Source organism: Pan paniscus, chromosome 1 (assembly GCF_029289425.2).
Source record: "Pan paniscus chromosome 1, NHGRI_mPanPan1-v2.0_pri, whole genome shotgun sequence".
Lineage (NCBI taxonomy): Eukaryota > Metazoa > Chordata > Mammalia > Primates > Hominidae > Pan > Pan paniscus.
This window is the reverse complement of record NC_073249.2, coordinates 158143910-158166502: the sequence shown is the minus strand read 5'-3', so window position 1 is coordinate 158166502 and position 22593 is coordinate 158143910.

The following is a 22593-nucleotide window of genomic DNA, read 5'->3' as shown; positions in this document are numbered from 1 at the left end:
GAGGAAACTCAGACTCTAAGCAGTCAGGTAAATCATGCAAGTAAGTAAAAAAGCCTAAATTTGAACCAAGTTCTAACTCTAAATCCTGGACTTCACCACTATGTTAAAATATACGTGTAGGCTTACTGGTGTAGAGGCCCTTGATTGCTATTACCTAGTTATTCATCAAGAACTAGGGGTATAGTAACTGCCCCAGCTAAGGGGAGATTGAGCATATTGTAGTCAGCAACACCAATTCCCTTATCCCAGAGCTGGTGCCAGGAATTTGCAACCCACTAAACGATCACCGCTCTGCTCTCCTCACTTGGGATTATGGAGTCCTGGGACATTGCAAGGAAATTGGTCTGTGCTCCCCCATCTCCCACGCCTAGGGTAGAAAGCAAGCAAAGCCTTGAGGCATGGATGGGCTCACATTGACCTTGAAAGCAGTCAGTCATCAAGAGTTGGTAGGGTAAATGTGAGGCAGTCTGCCAATGTATTCCTAGTTCAATCTGACTGGTAAGAGATTGAGGCAAAGTGAGTTGAATTTTTCAGGTTTACAAATGAAACTAGCAAAAAAGTAATTCAGCAATAGATCCAAAGCTTCTTTCTGATTCATTTTGTAAGATTAAAACTATTTTATTGACTAAAGAGACTTAGAGATAATCTAACTCAGCTTTCTGTTACATGGGAAGAAACTGAGGGCTGGATAGATGAACAGATGTATTTGAGGAGTCCAAAGGCCTGGAGAGTGGTGTTGGGGGTTCGGTGGAGAAAGGAGTAGAGGAAAAAGCTCCTGACAGCAAGACGAGCCTTTCCATAGAACATCATGCCTTTCTGTTGTTAGGGGACAGTCTGCCTGAGAATGTGCCCAGATAAGCAACCTGGGCTGTGGGGAGGGAGAACTGGGAATGGAGAGGTGGACTTCAGAAAACAGCAGGAGATAGTTGAGGGGTTGGGGGAAGCTGAATGTAGATCAAGGCAAGGGGATCCAGATGGCAGGCAAATCGTGCCTACCATTATTTCCTGAGTTGCCTTAGTGTCTGGGGTGATACCCATGAATTCAAGCCTCCAGGAGGCTATGAAACCTCAGTTAATTAAGCAAATTGTATTCCTCAGAAGCAACCTGGAATTATTGTTATATTTTTTTCTCTAGGTTTTATTGCCTCAACTTTCACCTTTTATATGCAAAAGCATCTGCTTAAAAGCCTGGGAGGTTGTCTGTAATTACTTTTGTATCTGTGAGCTGCTTATTTACTTATTTTTAAAAATTATTTTTATGTAAAACTGACACATAATAATTTTTCAAATAGCTGGAAGAGAGGATTTTGAAGGTTATAACACAAAGGAATGATAAAGGTTTGAGGTGACTGATATGCTAATTACCCTAATTTAATTATTACACATTGTATACAAATATCCAAATGTCACACTGTAACCCATAAATATGTGAACTGCTTTTAACTTCAAGTGTCAGTTTCTGACAAGGTTTCCTCCCAAATATTACAGGCAGTGCCTCTCTGCAAGAGGCTCTGGGTCTGTGTTGCTGAATTGGCCTGTGTCCTCAAAGCACGTTCCAGCTTTCAAGGGGAAAATGACAAGGTGGAAGATGAGCAATGGACTGAATTGCCTAAGGTACTTAGAGATGCTATGTGGGAATAATTCTCAAATTTTGGTGTGCATAAAATTGCTTAGTGAGCTTTTAAAAATATGCACCCCTGGGACCCACCTCCTGACATAGAGTTTTTGATTTAAAAAGCCTGGGCTCAGAAATCTGTCTGCTGAAGAAGGGCCCCAGGTGATTCAGCTACAGAGAGTCCTTGGACTGAGTTTTGACAAACACATTATTTGTATTTATAGTTTTATTTATATTTCATAACAAATATTGTGTATATTTAAGGTATACAACATGATGTTTTAATATATATATATATAGTAAAGCTGCGAGTGGTGGTTCACACCTATCATTCCAAGAATTTTGGAAGCCAAGGCGGGAGCATCAGTTGAACCCAGGAGTTCAGGACTAACCTGGACAACACAGAGAGAGTGTTTTCTCCACTGAAAAAAAAAATTAACCAGGCCTGGTGGCACGTGCTTGGGGTCCCAGCTATGCTGGAGGCTGAGGGGAGTTTGAGGTTGCAGTGAGCCGTGATCATGCCACTGCAGCCTGGGTAACAGAGACCCTATCTCAAGGGGAAACAAACAAACAAACTATATATATATATATATTTCCCAAAGTGGAACAAATCCATTACTTTACATAGTTACCTACTTTTTCCCTTGTGACAAGAACAGCTATAATGTACTCATTTAGCAGAAATTCTGACTACAATACACTGTTATTAACTATAGTCCTCAACATTGTACATTAGATCTTTTCACTTGTGACTTGTTCATCTTACATAGTGGCTACTTTATATCCTTTGACTTTACATCTCCTCATTTCCTCTCTTCCCCTTGACCCTGGTAACCACTGTTTTATTCTCTGTTTCTATACTTTTGACTTTTTAAAAAATATACCACATATAAGTGAGATCATGCCATATTTTTCCTTCTGTGTCTGGCTTATTTCACTTAACATAATATCCTCCAGGTTCTCCATGTTGTGGCAAATGGCAGGATCTCCTCCTTTTAAAGGCTAAATAATATTATATCATACATATGCCACAGTTTCTTTAACCATGCATCCATTGATTGAGACCTAGGTTGTTTCAATGTCTTGGCTATCCTATATAATACTGCAATGAACATAGGAGTGCAGATATATTTATGAGGTCATATTTCCTTTCCTTTTGGTTTATTGCCAGAAGAAAGATTGTTGGGTCATATGGTAGTTTTATTTTCAATTTCTTTAGAAACTTCCACAATGTTTTCCATAATGGCTCTATAAGTCTACCATATTAGTCAGTTCTCATACTGCTATAAAGAACTGCACGAGACTGGGTAATTTATAAAGGAAAGAGATTTAATTGACTCACAGTTTAGCATGGACGGGGAGACCTCAGGAAACTTATAATCGTGATGTAAGGTGAAGGGGAAGCAAGACACCTTCACAAGGCAGAAGGAAGGAGAATTGCTGAGAGAAGGGGAAAGAGCTCCTTATAAAACCATCAGATCTCATGAGAACTCACTCACTCATAAGAACAGCATTGGGGGAAACCAACCCTATGATTCAATTAGCTCCACCTGGTCTCTCCCTTGACATGTGGGGATCATGGGCATTACAATTCAAGATGAGATTTGGGTGGGGGCACAAAGCCTAACCATATCATCTACATTTACACCAACAGTGTACAAAGGTTCCTTTTTCTCTCCACCCTTGCCAGTACTTGTTATCTCGTGTCCTTTTGATAACAGCAATCATAACAGGTATATGGTGGTATCTCGTAGTGTTTGTTTGTGTATTTATTTATTTATTTATTCATTTAGAGACAGAGTCTCTCTGTGTCACCCAGGCTGGGGTGTAGTGGCACGATCTCAGCTAACAGCAACCTCTGCCTCCCGGTTTAAGTGATTCTTGTGTCTCAGCTTTCCGAGTAACTAGAATTACAGGCATGCACCACCATGCCCGGCTAATTTTTGTGTTTTTAGTAGAGATGGTGTTTTGCCATGTTGGCCAGGCTGGTCTCAAACTCCTGGCCTCAAGCGATTCACTCCCATTGGCCTCCCAAAGTGCTAGGACTACAGGCATGAACCACCGCTCCCAATCTTATAGTGGTTTTGATTGCAGATAAATACTCATTTAAAGTCTTGCTACTCGAAGTGTGATCCTGATCATCAGTATGGCTATCACCTGGGAGCTGATCCAAATCCAGAATCTCAGGCTTCATTCCCAAACTTCCAAATCAGCTTTTCATTTTAATAAGATTCCCAGGTGTTACCTGTGCACCCTAGAGTTTGAGAAGCACTGGATTAGAGGGTGCACTCATTTGCTAGGGCAGCCATAACAAAATACACGAACTTGGGAGCTCAAAGAACGGAAATGTATTTCTCAACAATTCTGGAGGCTAGATCATCAGAAGCAAGGTGTTAGCAGGTTTGGTTTCTTCTGAGGCCCCTTTCTTTGGATTACAGATGCCTGCTTTCTCTCTGTCCTCCAATGATCTGTCGATGTCTGGGTACCCAAACTTTCTCTTCTTATAAGGGCACCAGTCAGTCTGGATTAGGGCCCAGCCTGATGTCCTCATTTTAACTTAATCACCTCTTTAAGGCCCCTCTCCATATAACATCACATTATGAGGTACTGCAGATTAGCGCATCAACATAAAGATTTGGGGGGCATACAATTAAGGCCATAACAGAGGATATGGTAACTGTTAGTAGCTCCGCTTATACGTAATTCTGTCATTGGAAAGAACCCTGAGAAGAATTATTTTATACATTGGAATTTAATGGGGCCCCGGACCCTGTAAACCCACTCTTTATCTTCTGTTCTTCATCTTGGTAAATAGCATTATTTTTCGCTTAATTTGTCTAAGACGGATACCTTGGGACCTAGTGCTCCCTCTGCCTTGCCATCCATATTTAATTAGTCATCACATCTTACCATATTTACCTCTGCGATCTTTTCAATAAAATGATTCTGATTTCCACTGCTCTGGTCCTTGCCTTCTCATCTCCCATCACACTAGGCACACCACTTAACCCATACTGGAAATATTAGCTCACTTTTCTCACTGATATCTTGGTCTCTAGTCTTATTTTGTGAGTCAAGTCCATTCTTTCCATTAATGATAATTTTTTTTATAAAATAAAAATCATGCCATGTAATTTTCCTGCTTACAATCCCTCATGGCTTTCTTTGCCCTAAGAAGAAAATGCAATCTTCCTAGCATAGCTGATAAAGCTACTTATGACCTGGTGGATGCTTCCCTTGCCAGTCTCATCTCCCTTCTGCCCCCGCACCCTCCCCACCAACTCCATTTCTTCATAATACTCTGTTCTCCAACCGCACTGGACTTTTTCACCCTATAGCTTCTCATGTCTCACATTTGAGCCTTTGCAAAAGGCCTCTTCCTGGAACTCCATCCTTTTTTTTCTTCCCCCACAACACTTCTCCCATTAATTTTTTATTATCTTTGAAATCTCAGCCTTTATGTCACTTTCTTCCTAAATCTTATTTACCTTGGTTATTCAGCATAAGTGGCTTTCTTCGGGGGTCCTGTGTTGCTCATCACACTTTTTTTTTTAACCTCCTTATTTCCTGCAGTGGACCAAAAATTCCTTCAAGGCGGTGTAAATATACTTACAACTGTATTTCTGATACCCATCCAGTGCCTGACAAATAGCCATGGCTCATACGTGCTTGTTGAATGTGTTAGTGGAGTCATTGTTTATATGAAGGCCAAAAGTCTAGGGAATGGAGAACCTGAATGCAAGTACAAATAATTACCACTAATGTGATATTCTTGCGGAGAAACTTCTGATTGGAAACAAGTGTTAGGGAAACGTTCAGTATTCTCCTGAAGATTCAAAAAATCTTTTTGTCTCTAAGCATGTGGCTTTAGAACCATAAGTGCACTTATGGGGACAAAAGGACCAAATATTTGAAACAAGGATGAACATTGTGCCATCGTAGCACTATGCTGTCCCTCAAACATCTGTCTCCTGTGAACATCTGAGGTCATCTTCCTCACAGAATCGCGGTGAGTCTAGGCCTGGCCCTCTGTCATCATGAGGTGGCACAGAGAACATTTTATCAGGCTTGCTTTGTCAGTCTGTCACAGCAACACAAAGAAAATAGCAGTCTAATAGGAATCCTTGCTTTTTCCTGGACCCTCTTTCTAGAACTGTTATTGTAACTGGATCTGAAGATAGATAGTAGTTACCAATATCTCGGTGGAGCAGGGGCTTAAGATATGCTACAAGGTTTAAAATGTAGTTTAATGCCTTTTTCTCAAATAATACCTTATACAATTCTTAAAACAGTTACATGGGAAAAGTATTATTACCCCTGTTTTAAGTTGATCAAGATTATATGGCTAGGAAGAGTCAAAATTGGAGCTCAAGTCTCTTACTCTGAGGGCTTACTATTGCCCCTCCTTGGAATGCTGTTCTCCACGCTGTCCACCCCACCTATTGCCCCTTCTGCTAATTCCTATTTATCCTTAAGATGGAAGTTTAAATATCTCTTTATCAATGCAAAGCCTTAATGTCTAATAGGCACCTCACCCTTAACATGTTCAAAAGCAAAGATGTGATTCCTGCCCTCTTCCTTATAACTTATCCCCATCCCCCATCATCTTCCCTAACTCCATCTTTCCTCCACGTTTTTGTCCAGATACAGGAATAACCCCAAATAAGGTCATAGTACAAGGGTTTTTATTAAAAGCCTTATTTCAGTTGCTGAGCCCTCGAAACCCTGGTATCTCTCTTTCTTTTTACCGACTCATTAATGAAATCCTATTAATTCTGCCTCCAACGTATAACTAAAATCTGGTGTCTTCTCATCTCCACTGCTACCATCATTTCTTCCTGGCGATGATTGCACTAGCCTTCCAGACTGACCAATTTGCTTTCAATCTTGCCTGTGTCCACCTTACCTTCAAGGCACAGAATTGGAGGAATTTACGTCACTTTTAAAAATGTAAGTTAGATCATTTCACCTCCAGTAGCTCTCTGTCTCACTCAGAAGAGAAGCCAATTCCTTACAGAAGTCCACCATCTGTGGCTCCTGGGTGCCTTCCACCTCTTTGATCCCCTCCCCATCCACTCCTAAATTTGCCTCCTCCACACCAGCCTCTTCCTATTCCTCAAGCACATCAAGCATACTTCTGATGCAGGACCTTTTGCCCTTGCTGTTTCCTCTGCTGAAAGGTTCTTCCTGCAAGTATCCACACTTCTTTATTCTCTTCAGGTCTATGTTCAAACGTGACCCTATTGGAGAGGTAGTTTTCTGAGCAATCTATATAAAACAGCAACCTCTCCCATTCATCTCTGGTACTTAGCTTATATTTTCTTCATAGGATTTATTTCCATCTACTATACTAAATATTTATTTGCTTGTCTCCCTCCACCATAATGTTGGCTTCCCGAGGGCAAGAACTTTTATTGTTCTTTTCTGTACCCTTAGCACCCAGGAGAGTGCCTGGGAAATATCATTTAAATAAATGAATGAATAAATGGCTTTCCTGACCTTCCAAACTAGGTTAGGTATTTCCACCTTACATTCCCAGTGCACACACCTTCTTCATTTCATTCTTTGCATCATTAGTCATACTTGTTATTTGATAATGGTTCAGAAGTATAAATTCCTTAAAGTCGGAGATCAATTCTATCTTGTTTACCAATGATTAACTAGCTGTTAACAGAACTAGTTAAACACAATGTGAGTGTGCAATAAATACTGAATAATTTTAAAGACTTTTTCTTGGACAGTTGGTGATGATGACACCACTGACCAGGGGCAGAAACTGAAGGAAGTGCATGTTTGACAAGGGGAAGATGAAGCATGGAGACAGGCACACCACAATGCCGACCCAGAGCCTAAGAAATATCATGGCCCTGGAGAGATAGGGGTTTAATGTCATGTAACACTGCTGATATGTAAAGATTTGGGAAAGTCTGAGGGTTTACAGGGAGGATATATTTAGCCTGTGTAGATAATAATAGTAATGTTAACCAATACACATTAAACATTTACCATATGCTATGCACTATTTTAGGTGCATTACACATATCAACCTATTTAATTCTTCCAAAAACTCCATGCTGTAGGTACAATTAGAGGCCCCTTTAACACATGAAAAAATGGAAACAAAAAGATGTTAAGGCAGTTGTCCAAGTCCACACAGCTCTTTGGTGGCAAAACAAGCTTCAGACTCAGCCAGTCTGGCTCATAAGCCAAGATGGCTGAAGAGAGAACAGGAAGATGGTTCCTTCTATTTCCTCCCATCATATTTTAGTAAGTGTTGATGAACAAAGTCATCTTTCAATGAAATAATGAAATAAAATTTAAGGGTTTGAAACCTGGTTCTAGCAATGTTTTGCCCTTATTCTTATTGAGTGCAAGTCTATGGACTGGCAGTTCCTTTGCCTAAGCAGCTCCAGTTACTGAAATGGTCCATAGACAATGTGATAGCAAAGGCTTTCTATTAAAGCACCTCGAATTGTTCTTGGCAGCTTATCCTCTGAAAGGAAGAAGCAATAGAAAAATGAACTGAAACATGCTTTGCATTGCTATGCCAGCTGCCTGTCACAGTCCAAAATAGCTGAGACTCTCCAGAAACTGTAAAATTGTCTTAAAGGTCCAATTACACTTTTGGCTTATCTGGTTTTCTTTTTTAAAATGTAGTTTAATTCATTCAATGTCACTTTTCTTAAAGAAAAAAAAACTGGTACTATATTCTATTTTGAATTAAGTTAGTACTAATGTAGGCTAAGTGGACTGCATCCCTCCAGGCCAAATCATGAAACTGTTTGAAAGCACCTATTATCGTATTTAAGTCCCAACTGATGTGTGCTTTAATTTTATCCACTTCCTATTTTCATGTTATATATTGATACACTTCTTGATACCATATTAGATGTTTCCTATTCCCAGAAGACCAATAAATACACTGAATGGAATGCTTTCCTGTGTGCATAGTTGAAAATACAGATTTTTTGACAGTGAATCTTCTGATCAAATTTTAAGAGAAACACAGTTCTGCTGAAGTGCAGCTTCAGATAGATAGCTTCTCAATAACTGCATTAAGGGGAGAAAACAAAACCTTCAAATCTTTAAAGACTGTGGACATTTTAAAATAAGATTCACAGAATCTGATTTCTTAAGATGTGCTTGGTGAAACACACCAGCATGATCACCAGCTTTGTACCTCATTAGAAGATTTTTAGACAGAATCCTGCACCAGGGAGCCTCAGTCAACTGATTTTCCAGTGAAGACATGAATTTTAAAGCATCCTCATATATAGCCTCTAGTAAAATTGGATTTGATCTTTAGTTAGGCTTTTTAGTTAGTCATCCTTACCCAGCAGTCAGTTTTATCTGCCTCATTGAGTGATTATTTAAAGAAGGTTTCACTGTTCATCTTTGTGTGTGTGTGTGTTGTGTGTGAGAGAGAGACAGAGAGAGAGAGAGAGAAAGAGAGAGAGAGACCACTAGAAGTCTCAACAATAAACTTTAAAAATTGAAAGCGAAAGTTTATCTCTGTATTTGTTATCCCTGCTTCGTTTTGAGGATCTCTTTATTAATATTATTTAGATGGGCAGAAGAATGACCACTCAAAGACTTCCCTCTCTTGGATATGATGGTAAGAATATCCCTGCAATGAATATGACAAACACTGCAAAATTCCCACTGTGTTGTTACTAAGCTTAGCTCGCTCTTTCTTGGGGACTTGGAGAGAAGCCTATTTATTCACTTGAGCATTCTGGATATCATTGACATTTTCTTTGACTGCACCTCAGGCTGTTGTAGTGTGAGGACTTTTAACAGGAGGGTTAACTGCCTGAATGTCAGAAAACTTCCACATCCACATGCTTTACCAGCAAATCAATGCATGTATTTTTATACTTTCAGGTGGATCTGAGAGCAGGTCACATATTAATGAGTTGTATATGGGGATGGGGAGGGTGGAGTAGGGTCTTGAGGGAAATTTCTAACTCCTGCTGGTTTCCCTACATTTGAGTATTGATAATTAGATCCCACCTAGGGATTATGGTGATGGGGGAATGGATTGAAGGCTCACAGAACAACCTTGGTAATTATATATTTATACTACCTTATATTCTGTGTACTTCAAAGCCCAAATTCAAATCCATCAAGCATTGGTGTCAGGATGGAAATTGCTGGATCCAGCAGAGCTCAACTATTCTGGTCTCCAGACTCCTTCTGGCGATTAGAAATGAAGCTTAGCTGCCAGGTTTCTCCTGTTGATTGCCACAATGTCCTCAACTGAAAAAATAGAGATAATAATAGTACCTTCCTCAGAGAGTTGTTGAGAGGATACATGAAGATAATGCATGTAAAAGACTTAGATCACTTCCTGGCACAGAGTATATCTTGCTCAAAGTGTTCTCTCACTATCATATTCAACATCAGTCATAATTTTCTCTTGCTGGCTTTGGCCTAGTCCATATAGGTAAAGTGGGGGTACCCCTAGCCCCCGACTCTTTAGGTGGCAGAGTGGAAATGACTTCCTTTCTCTTGACATGCACCTAAAATGCTGAACATGATACACTGAGGGCTATAAATGAGGTGAAAGGTGTTGGTAAGGAAAACAGGTCTGGTATAGTAGAATAAATTGTTATAGGCGAGTGACATACAGTTTCTTTTCCTGGTTCTTATGTGTGACCTTAGAAAGGTGAAAGGAAAATATAAGATATGGTCACCCTGTATAGGTGACGTGATATACTATTGTTCTGATTTTGTTCTCATATATCATACGTTCCTTTTAACTAAGTTATGAGGTTACTGAACTCCATGAGGTTAAAATGACTGACCTAATTATCTTGCAGAGAGTCAGACCTACTCAGCCTTCCAAGGTCATCTCTTGGGTCTTTTTGTTGGGAGAAGGGAGATATTCAATTTGATATTTCAAAGTGATTCTCAGATGTGCTGGAGGAATTTTGCAAGGTCAGCTGGAGTTTCATCACCATTTAGTAGAATTCCTTTCCCACTCCACATACATGCTATTTTAAAACTTTCTCTGTTATGCCCCACATTTGGAGATGACCTCTACTACCTGAGCTCATGAGGCTGCCTCCAACTTCACTGAGCACATCTGTGCTCTCAGGGTAGTTACTTTAATGTTCCAAGTCATTCTCATATACTCATCCCTGACTATATACCTTATGATTATCTTCTAATCTCAGAGGCAAAACAATGTCAAACACTATAATATTCATTGACTTCTCACTATTGCCAGGAACTTAACATAAATTAATCCTCACAACACTTTGAAGTAGGTACTATTCCTATTCATATTTTATAATAAGGACACAGAGCATTTGTTATGGACTGAATTGTTCCCCCACTCTGCATTCCACCCAAATTTATCACATACATATCTTTAAGGCCCAACTCCCAACTTGATGATATTTGGAGATGGGGCCTTTGGCTGGTAATTAGATTTAGGTAAGGTCATGACGGTGGAGCCCTCTCATGATGGGATTAGTGTTTTTACATGAAGAGACACCAGGGAACTCGCTCTGTCTCTCTCTTTCTCTCTCTCTCTCTCTCTCTCTCTCTCTCCCCCTTTCTGTGCCATGTTAGTGGACAGTAATCCCTTACTGGGGAACAGAATTGGCCAGCACCTTGATCTTGGACTTTTCAGTCTCCAGAACTGTGAGGAATAAATTTCTATTGTTTAAGCCACCTACTCTGTGTGATATTCTGTTTTGGCAGCACAAGCAGACTAATATAGAGATAATTTGCTGAAGTTAAACAGCTATCACATGGAGAAACTACCACTCAAATCCTGGTTTAACTTTAATCACTCTGCCACATGGCAACACAAAGAGTTTTTTTTGTTTGTTTGTTTGTTAGTTTTCTCGTCAGTCTGAGGCCTCTTCCAGGGTTCTTAATCTCCAGTCCAGCTTTTAGCATCTTTTAGAACTTGCACTATCATTTTCTTTCTTGCATTTTCAAGTTTACTTTCAATTGTCTCCTTCCTTCCTTAGACATGTATGCTCTTCTCTCTCTCATCTTAAACTGACTCACAGTACTCTGTCCCCTAGCAAGCTCTCTTAATTGCCAAAATCAATGCATTCTGTTCATTGGCTATGTTTAGTGATATCATTTTAATGTTTGACAATGTTGAGTCCATTTTGGGGGAAACACTTCTCTTGAGTTACTAGCAGGCCATTTTTCTCTGCTAATATTCCTCCTTTTTGTTTCTTGGTCATCTTTATTCATCCTGCTTAAATATTAGTGTTTCCCAGGATTTGGTTCTTAGTCCTCTTATCTCCTCTTTTTTACAACCTCAACCCCAGAAATCTCATTTTCTCTTACACCACTATAGTGCTAATGACTCCAGGGTCTATATACGTGATCCAAACTAGTGTGAAAGTATGGCTTGCTCTCTATCTTCATTCAGGTATGTTTTTGTTGTTGCTGTTGTTCACATGATAGCTCCTTATATGGTTTGGCTTTGTGTCCCCACTCAAATCTCATGTTGAATTGTAATTCTCAATGCTGGGGAAGGGACCTGGTAGGAGGTAATTGGATCATGGGGGTGAATTTCTCCCTTGCTGTTCTCATGATATGAGTGAGTTCTCACAAGATCTGGTTGTTTAAAAGTGTGCAGCACTTCCCCCTTTACTCTCTCTCTCTCTCTCTCCTGCTCCACTATGGTAAGATATGCTTGCTTCACCTTTGCCTTCTGCCATGATTGTAAGGTTTCTGAGGCCTTCCAGCCATGCTTCCTGGACAACCAGTAGAACTGTGAGTCAAATAAACATCTTTTCTTCATAAATTACCCAGTCTCAGGTAGTACTTTATAGCGGTGTGAGAACAAACTTATACAGAAAATTGGTACCAGAGAAGTGGGATATTGCTATAAAAATACCTGAAAATGTGGAAGTGACTTTTGAACTGAGTAATGGGCAGAAGTTGGAACAGTTTGGAGGGCTCAGAATTAAGACAGGAAAATGTGGGAAAGTTTGAAACTTCCTAGAGACTTGTTGAATGGTTGTGACCAAATGCTGATAGTCGTATAAACGGTAAAGTCCAGGCTGAGGTGGTCGCAAGTGGAAATGAGGAACTTATTGGGAACTAGGTAAAGGTAATTCTTGCTATGCTTTAGCAAAGAGACTGGCAGCATTGTGTCCCTGCTCTAGAGATCTGTGGAATTTTGAACTTGAGAGAGATGATTTAGGGTATCTTGCAGAAGTTTCTAGGCAGCAAAACATTCAAGATTTGACCTGGCTGCTTCTGGTAGCATATGCTTATATGCATTTGCAAAGAGATGGTCTGAAATTGGAACTTATATTTAAAAGGGAAGCAGAGCATAAATGTTTGGAAAATTTGCAGCTTGACCATGTGGTAGAAAAGAAAAACCTTTTCTGGGGAGAAATTCAAGGCTGCAGAAATTTGCATAAGTAAAGAGGAACCAAATGTTAATAGCCAAGACAATGGTGAAAACACCTCAAGGGCATTTCAGAAACCTTCACAGCAGCCCCTCTCATCACAAGCCTGGAGGCTAGGAAAGAAAAAATGATTTTGTGGGCCATCCCGGGGCCCCACTGCTCTGTGCAGCCTTGGGACACGGTGCCCTGTGTCCCAGCTGCTCCAGTTTCAGCCATGGCTAAAAGGGACCAAGGTACAGCTTGGGCCCTTGCTTCAGCAGGTGCAATCTTCAAGCCTTGGAAACTTCTGCATGGTGTTGGGCCTGTGGGTGCACAGAAAGCAAAAGCTGAGGTTTGGATCCTCTGCCTAGATTTCAGAAGATGTATGGAAACACCTGGATGTTCAGGCAGAATTCTGTTGCAGGGGCAGAGCCCTCATGGAGAACCTCTACTAGGGCAGTGTAGAGAGGGAAGGTGGGGTTGGAGCCCCCATGCAGAGTCCCCACTGGGGCATTGCCTAGTGGAGCTGTGAGAAAAGGGCCACCGTCTCCAGACACCAGAATGATAGAACCACTGACAGCTTGCATTGTGCACCTGGAAAAGCTGCAGGCACTCAATGTCAGCCTGTGAAAGCAGCTGCAGGAGCTATACTCTGCAGAGCCATAGGGACAGAGCTACCCAAGGCCTTGGTAGCCCACCTCTTGCATCAGTGTGCCCCAGATATGAGAAATGGAGTCAAAGGAGATCATTTTGGAGCTTTAAGATTTAACTACTGCCCTACTGGGTTTGGACTTGCATGGAGACTGTAGCCCCTTTATTCTGGCCAATTTCTCTCTTTTGGAATGGGAATATTTACCCAATGTCTATACCTCCATTGTACATTGGAAATAATTAACTTGTTTTTGATTTTACAGGCTCATAGGTGGAAAGGACTTGCTTTGTCTCAGATGAGACTTTAGACTTGGACTTTTAATATAATGCTGGAATGAGTTAAGACTTTGGGAGACTGCTGAAAAGGCATGACTATGTTTTGAAATTTGAGAAGGACATGAGATTTGGGAGGGGCCAGGGGCAGAATGATATGGATAGGCTTTTTGTCCCCACCCAAATCTCATGTTTAATTGTAAACCTCAGTTTTGGAGGAGGGGCCTTGTGGGAGGTGATTGGATCATGGTGGTGGATTTCCTACTTGCTAGTCTCATGATAATGAGTACGTTCTCACAAGATCTGGTTGTTTAAAAGTGTGTAGAACTTCCCCACTTCTCTCTCTCCTGCTCTAGCCATGTAAGATGTGCTTGCTTTCCCTTCATCTTCCAACATGATTGTAAGTAAGTTTCCTGAGGCCTCCCAACTATGCTTCCTATACAGCCTGTGGAACTGTGAGTCAATTAAACCTCTTTTGTTCATAAATTACCTGGTCTGAGGTAGTTCCTTATAGCAGTGTGAGAATGGAGTAATAAAAATCATCAGAGAGGAATTCTCTGTCTAGACAATAAGAAAATGACACCACTGCCCACTGCCTAAATTTGCAAATTTCTCCCCCCACTTTTAAGATGTATCACCACCTGACTTTATAATCTATATTCATTTCTTTATTTCTTTGTTTTCCATTTCCCCAACTAAATGAATGCTTCAGGAAGAGAGTACAATAAAGTGATTAAAGACACAGAATCTAAAACAAACTGTCTGATTTGAATTTCACTTTTGTCACTTACTAACTTTATGAACTTGGGCAAGACACTAAACTCCATGTTGTTTCCACATTTATAAAACTGAATAAGGCCAAGATGGCCAACTAGAAACTGATGTGGTCAAAGGCTCCCACCCCCATATGAACCTACACCACCAGGGCCTTGGGTCCCAAGTACAGAGCTGTACAGATTCTCAGTGACCACTTGGCTGAGGTCTACCTAAGAGAGTTCCCAGAGGAGGGGCAGCAGCCATCATTGTGGCTGTCTGCTGCCTAAGATAACTGAGCTCCCAGAGGAGGGGCAACAGCCATCACTGCAGCTCCAGTCTGCCGTTTTTTCCCCTGCTAGTGCTAGGGAAGCTGGCTGGTTCAGAATCAGGGAGGAATTCCTCACAGTGTAGCACAGTGGCTGTGGCAGATCATGGCCAGATTGCCTCTTTAGCCAGACACTTACCCATCCCTCCTCACTGTAAGGGGTCTCCCTGCAGGAATTTCAGCACTCCAGCCAGTGGTTTAGGAAAATAACTCTGATGTCCCTGGGACTGAGCCCCTGGGGGAAAGGGCAGCCACAGTCTCTGAAGGTCAGCAGACTTAGTCTTTCCCGCTGCTGGCTCTGACGAATCTGGGCAGTTCAGATAAGTGGGATTCCCCACTGTGCAGTGCACCCTTTCTGCAAAGGGGCAGTTAGAGTGCTTTGTTAAGTGAGTCCTGGCTTCTGTGCCACCTGACTGGGTGAGATCCCCCAACAGGGGTCACCAGACCTTATACAGGAGTGTTCCTGCTAGCATCAGGTTGGTGCCCCCCTGGGACTGAGATCCAAAAAAAGGAGCAGGCAGTCATCTTTGCTGTTCTGCAGCCTTCACTGGTGACACCTCCAGGCATGAAAGGGACCCAGTTGAATAGGGTCTAGAGTGGACCCCCAGCAAACTGCAGAAGCCATATGGAAGAGGAGCCTTACTATTAAAAGAAAAACAAATAGAAAGCAACAACAACAGCACCAATAAGAAAGTCCCCACAAAAACCCAATCCAAAAGTCAGCAGCCTCAAATATTTAAGCTAGATAAACTCATGAAGATAAGAAAGAATCAATAAAATGCTGAAAACTCAAAAAGCATGAGTGACTCTTCTCCTCCAAATGATTGCAACACCTCTCCAGCAAGGGCACATAACTGGGCTGAGGCTAAGATGGAAGAACTGACAAAGGTAGGCTTCAGAAGGTGGATAATAATGGACTATGCTGAGCTAAAGGTTCATGTTCTAACCCAATGCAAAGAAGCTAAGAATGTGATAAAACATTAAAGAAACTGTTAACCAGAATAACAAATTTAGAAAGGAACATAAATGACCTGATCTAGCTGAAAAACACAACACAAGAACTTCACAATACAACCACAAGTATCAATAGCTGAATAGACCAAGGGGAGGGAAGAATTTCAGAGCTTGAAGACTATCTTGCTGAAATAACACTGGCAGACAAGATTAGAGAAAAAAGTATGAAAAGGAATCAACAAAACCTCCAAGAACTAAGGGATTATCTAAAAAGACCAAACCTACTACTGATTGGGATACCTGAAAGAGACAAAGAGAATGGAATCACATTGGAAAACATACTTCGGGATAGCATCCAGGAGAACTTCCCCAACCTAACAAGACAGGCCAACCTTAAACTTCAGGAAATGTATAGAACCCCAGTAACATACTCCATGAGAAGATCAACCCCAAGCCACATAATCCTCAGATCCTCCAAGGTTGAAATGAAAGAAAAAGTGTTAAGGGCAGCCAGAGAGAAAGGCCAGGTTACCTACAAAGGGAAGCCCATCAGACTAACAGTGGACCTCTCAGCAGAAACCTGACAAGCCAGAAGAGATTGAGGGCCAATACTCAACATTCTTTAAAAAAAAGAATTTCCAACCCAAGATTTCATATCTGGCCAAACTAAACTTCATACGTGAAGGATAACTAAAATCCTTTTCAGACAAGCAAATGCTGAGAGAAATTTGTCACCACCAGGTCTGCTTTGCAAGAGCTCCTGAAGGAAGCACTAAATATGGAAAGGAAAAACTGTTACCAGACACTGCAAAAACACACTGATGTACAAAAACCAATGACACTATGAAACGACTATGTCAACAAGTTTGCAAAATAAGCAGCCAGGATCATGATGACGGGATGAAATTCACACAGAACAATATTAACCTTAAATGGAAATGGGCTAAATGCCCCAAATAAAAGGCACAGAATGGCAAACTGGATAGAGTCGTGACCCATTGGTGTGCTGTATTCAAGAGACCCATCTCACATGCCAAGACACACATGGGCTCAAAATAAAAAGACGGAGGAAAAGTTACCAAGCAAATGGAAAGCAGAAATAACCAAGAGTTGTAACCCTAGTTTCTGACAAAACAGACTTTAAACCAACAAAGATTAAAAATGACAAAGGAGGACATTACATAATGGTAAAGGGATCAATTCAACAAGAAGAGCTAACCATTCTAAATATATATGCATCCAATATAGGCACACTCATATTCATAAAACAAGTTTTTAGAGACCTACAAAGAGACTTAGACTCACACACAATAATAGTGGGAGGTTCTGTCAGTATTAGTCAGATCATCAAGACAGAAAATTAACAAGGATATTCAGAACTTGAACTCAGCTCATGATCAAGTGGACTTGATAGATATCTACAGAACTGTCTATCCAAAAACAACAGAATATACATTCTTCTCAGTGCCACATGCCACTTACTCTAAAATTGATCACATAATTGAAAGTAAAACACTCTTCAGCAAATGTAAAAGAACTGAAATCATAACAGTCTCTCAGGCCACAGCACAATCAAATTAGAATTAAGATTAAGAAACTCACTCAAAACCACACAACTACATGGAAATTGAACAACCTGTTCTTTAATGACTCCTGGGTTAATGAAATTGAGGCAGAAATCAAGAAGTTGTTTGAAACCAATGAGAACAAAGAGACAATGTACCAGAATCTCTGGGACACAGCTAAAGCAGTGTTAAGAAGGAAATTTATAGCACTAAATGCTCACATCAAAAAGCAAGAAAGTTCTCAGATCGACACCCTAACATGACAACTAAAAGAAATAGAAAACCAAGAGCAAACAAACCCCAAATCTAGCCGGAGGCAAAAAATAACCAAGCAGAGCAATACTGAAGGAGATAGAGACATAAAAAATTCTTCAAACTCAACGAATCCAAGAGATGTTTTTTTTTTGAAAAAAATTAATAAAAACTAATAAAATATAAAAATAAAAGTAAAATACAATTAATATTTTTTCAAATACATTTATTTTTAAAATAAATTACATTAAATTAAAAAATAAAATTAGCCTAGTTGGCTAGACTAATATAGTAGAAAAGAGAGAAGAATCAAATAGACATAATAAAAAATGATGAATGGGATATCACTGAAATACAATCATTAGAAAACACTATAAACACCTCTGTGCAAATAAACCAGAAAATCTAAAAGAAATTGGTAAATTCCTGGACACATAGACTTCTCCCTCCCCCACAGAGACTGAACCAGGAAGAAACTGAATCCCTGACTAGACTAATGACGAGTTCTGAAATTAAGGCAGTAATTAATAGCCTACTAGCCAAAAAAAAAAAAAAAAAAAAGAAAGAGAAAAAAAAAAAAAAGCTCAGGACCAGACGGACTTACAGCGAAATTCTACCACAGGTACAAAGAGAAGCTGGTACCATTTCTTCTGAACCTATTCCAAACAATTGAAAAGGAGACTGGGCCATCTCCCTAACTCATTTTATGAGGCCAGTATCATCCTGATACCAAAACCTGGCAGAGATACAACAGAAAAAGAAAACTTCAGGCCAATATCCCTGATTAACATCAATGCAAAAATCCTCAATAAAATACTGGCAAACCAAATCCAGCAGCACATCAAAAAGCTTATCCATCATGGGCTGGATGCAGTGGCTCATGCCTGTAATCCCAGCACTTTGGGAGACCGAGGTGGGCGGATCACCTGAGGTTAGGAGTTCGAGACCAGCCTGGCCAACATGGTGAAACTCCATCTCTACTTAAAATACAAAAAATTAGCTGGGTGTGGTGGTACACACCTGTAATCCCAGCTACACAGGAGGCTGAGGCAGGAGAATCACTTGAACCTGGGAGGCTGAGATTGCAGTGAGCTGAGATCACGCTGTTGTACTCCAGACGGGGGGACAGGAGTGAGACTTCATCTCAGAAAAACAAACAAACAAACAAAACCCTTATCCACCATGATCAAGTTGGCTTCATCCCCAGGATGCAAGCCTGGTTCAACATATGCAAATCAACAAACATAACTCATCACATAAACAGAACTTAAAACAAAAACCACATGATTATCTCAATAGAGACAGAAAAGGCCTTCAATAAAATTCAACATCTGTTCATGTTAAAAACTCTCAATAAACTAGGTATTGATGGAGCACATCTCATAATAATAAAAGCCATTTATGACAAACCCACAGCCAATATCATACTGAATGGGCAAAGCTGGAAGCATTCCCCTTGAAAACTGGCACAAGACAAAGATGCCCCCTCTCACAACTCCTATTCAACATAGTATTGGAAGTTCTGGAAAGTCCTATCTGGAAAGAGAAAGAAATAAAATATACTCAAATAGAAAGAGAGGAAGTCAGACTGTCTCTGTTTGCAGATGGCATGATCCTATATCTAGAAAACCTCATCATCTCAGTCCAAGAGCTCCTTAAGCAGATAAGCAACTTCAGCAAATTCTCAGAATACAAAGTCAATGTGCAAGAATCACGAGCATTCCTATACACCAATAATAGACAAACAGAGAGCCAAATCATGAACGGACTTAAAGAGAATAAAATACCTAGGAATCCAGCTTACAAGGGAAGTAAAGGGCCTCTTCAAGGAGAACTACAAACCACTGCTTAAGGAAATCAAAGGACACAAACAAATGGAAAAACATTCCATTCTCATTCATAGGAAGAATTAATATCGTGAAAAAGGCCATACTGCCCAAAATAATTTATAGATTCAATGCTATTCCCATTAAATTACCATTGACATTCTTCACAGAATTTGAAAAGACTACTTTACAATTCATATGGAACCAAAAAAGAGCCTACATAGCCAACACAACCATAAGCAAAAAGAACAAAGCTTGAGGCATCATGCTACCCAACCTCAAGCTATACTACAAGGCTATAGTAACCAAAATAGCATGCTACTGGTACCAAAACAGACACATAGACCAATGGAACAAAATACAGATCTCAGAAATAAGACTGCACGTCTACAACAATCTGATCTTTGACAAACCTGACAAAAACAAGAAATGGAGAAAGGGTTCCCTATTTAATAAATGGTGCTAGGAAAACTGGCTAGCCATATGCAGAAAAATGAATCTGGACCCCTTCCTTATACCTTATGCAAAAGTTAATTCAAGGTGAACTAAATAATTAAATGTAAAACCCAAAACTGTAAAAACCCTAGAAGAAAATCTAGGCAATACCATTCAGGACACAGGCACTGGAAAAGATTTCATGATGAAAACATCAAATGCAATTGCAACAAAAGCAAAAATTGACAAATGTGATATAGGTAAACTAAAGAGCTTCTGCACAGCAAAAGAAACTATCATCAGTATCAACAGACAACCTACAGAATGGGAGACAAGTTTTGCAATTTATCTACCTGACAAAGGTCGAATATCCAGTATCTACAAGAAACTTAAACAAATTTACAAGAGAAAAAATGAACAACCCCATAAAAAAGTGGGTGAAGGACATGCCCAAATACTTCTTGAAAAAAAGACATGAAGCCAACAAACATATGAAAAAAAAGCTCAACATCACTGATTATTAGAGAAATGCTAATCAAAACCACAATGAGATACCATCTCACACCAGTCAGAATGGTGATTATTAAAAAGTCCTGAACCAACAGATGCTGGTGACACTGTGGAGAATTAGAAACACTTTTACACTGTTGGGGGGAATGTAAATTAGTTCAACCATTGTGGAAGAAATTGTGGCGATTCCTCAAAAACCTAGAACCAGAAATACCATTTGACCCAGCAATCCCATTACTGGGTATATACCCAAAGGAATATAAATTATTCTATTATAAAGATACATGCACATGTATGTTCGCTGAAGCACTATTCACAATAGTAAAGACATAGAATCAACCCAAATGCCTATCAATGATAGACTGGATAAAAAAAAGTGACACATATACACCATAGAACACTATTCAGCCATAAAAGGGACATGGATGTAGCTGGGAGCCATTATCCTCTGCAAGCTAACACAGGAACAGACAACCAAACACCACATGTTCTCACTTATAAGTGGGAGTTGAACAATGAGAACAAGTGGACACAGGGAGGGGAACAACACACACTGGGGCCTGTCATGGGGGTTGGGAGAAGGAGAGCATCAGGATAAATAGCTAATGTACGTGGGTTTAATACCTAGGCGATGGGTTGATAGGTGCAGCAAACCAGCAAGCCACATATTTACCTACATAACAAACCTGCACATCCTGCACATGTGTCCCGAAATTTAAAATAAAATAAAATTACATTTAAAAAATAAAAATAAAATTGAATAAAACTAAAAGTGTCATTCAGCATTGTTTCATGAATGCCTCCTATGTTCCAGGCTGTATTCTCAATGCTGGGAAAGTAGCACCAGACAGATTCCAACAGAAGAAATCCTTGCCTTCAATGAGCTTATATTCTAGTTGAGAGAGAGAGACAAAGCAAGATATTAAGTAAGAAAACCATACAGTTCATCAACTAGTAATATGGTTGTTAAATATGAAATAGGAAAGAAGATGGTGAATAAAGGTAATGTTCAGCCTAAATCCAGGTGGTCAGGGGAGGTCTCTCCATGTAGAGGAACTTTGATGGAAGGCCCAAAACAAGTTAGAACACTGGCCACCTGGGAGAGGAGCTCTCTAGGTGAGGAGAAGAAAGTTCAGCTTCATCCTTTTCTTTCCTTCCTGTTCCTTATACTGTTACCAACACTACATTTAGACTATAGTCATTCTGAATTACTGTTTTATACCTCTGTATCATGGCTTACTAAACTCCTTCAGTTTGTAATCTTCATCTCCATTTATTTTTCTGGAAAATCTATCCATTTGTAAATAGGGATGGTAACAGTTATGCCTACTTTGAGGGTTGCTGTGATAATTACATTAACTCATATATGTGTGGTGATTGATTTTATATTTCAACTTGACTGGGCCAAGGGGTGTCGAGATATTTGGTCAAACATTGTTCTGGGTGTTTCTGAAAGGGTAATTCTGGGTGAAAGTAACATTTAAGTTGGTAGGCTTTAACATTAGATTGGATTAACATTTGAATCAGTAGAGTAAATCAGATCACCCTTCATAATGAGAGTGGGCTTCACCCAATTAATTGAAGTCTTAAATAGAACTAAATGATCAATCTTCCCCCATATAATAAATAATTCTCCAGTAGACAACCTTCAGAATTCATCTGCACTGTTGGCTTTTCTAGGTGTCTTCATGCTGGCCTTCAGACCGGAACTGTCCCATTGGTTCTCTTGGGTTTTGAGCCTGCCAGCCCACACTGTGGATTTGAACTTGTCAGTCTTCATAATTGCATGAGCCACTTCCTTATTATAAATCTCTCTCTCTCTTCACATACACATACACACACATGTGCAGACACACACAGAACCCTTTGGTTCTGTTTCTCCAGAGAACCCTGACTCTAATACAGTGAGTGGCACTTAGTAAGAGACGTATCCACTTTTATTATTATCAAAATATAAATATCAATCATATCATTTTCATTAAGGTGGCTTCTAAACCTAACACAATCTGCTTGCCTAATTCACAATAATCCCTTAGGTCCCAGCTTCCCTCAGCCCCTC